Raw genomic sequence first — 420 nt, 5'->3', positions numbered from 1 at the left:
GCTCAGGTGTTTGGGATGACAAAAAAGGCTCAGGTGTTTGGGAGGACGAAAAAGCTCAGGTGTTTGGGATGACAAAAAAGGCTCAGGTGTTTGGGAGGACGAAAAAGCTCAGGTGTTTGGGATGACAAAAAAGGCTCAGGTGTTTGGGAGGACGAAAAAGCTCAGGTGTTTGGGATGACAAAAAAGGCTCAGGTGTTTGGGAGGACGAAAAAGCTCAGGTGTTTGGGATGACAAAAAAGGCTCAGGTGTTTGGGATGACGAAAAAGCTCAGGTGTTTGGGATGATGAAAGTGTATCAGTTTATAAGGAGAGAAGGCCGGCACAGAGGAGGAGGTTTACAAACCCTCATGGAAATGGAGTTCTGTTGTCATTGAAAACGAAAAGATCACAAACAAAAAACCCACTAAAAGACAAAGCAATC

The sequence above is a fragment of the Calidris pugnax genome, unplaced genomic scaffold (assembly GCF_001431845.1).
Source record: "Calidris pugnax isolate Ruff unplaced genomic scaffold, ASM143184v1 scaffold448, whole genome shotgun sequence".
Classification (NCBI taxonomy): domain Eukaryota; kingdom Metazoa; phylum Chordata; class Aves; order Charadriiformes; family Scolopacidae; genus Calidris; species Calidris pugnax.
Note: the sequence above shows the minus strand (reverse complement) of the source record.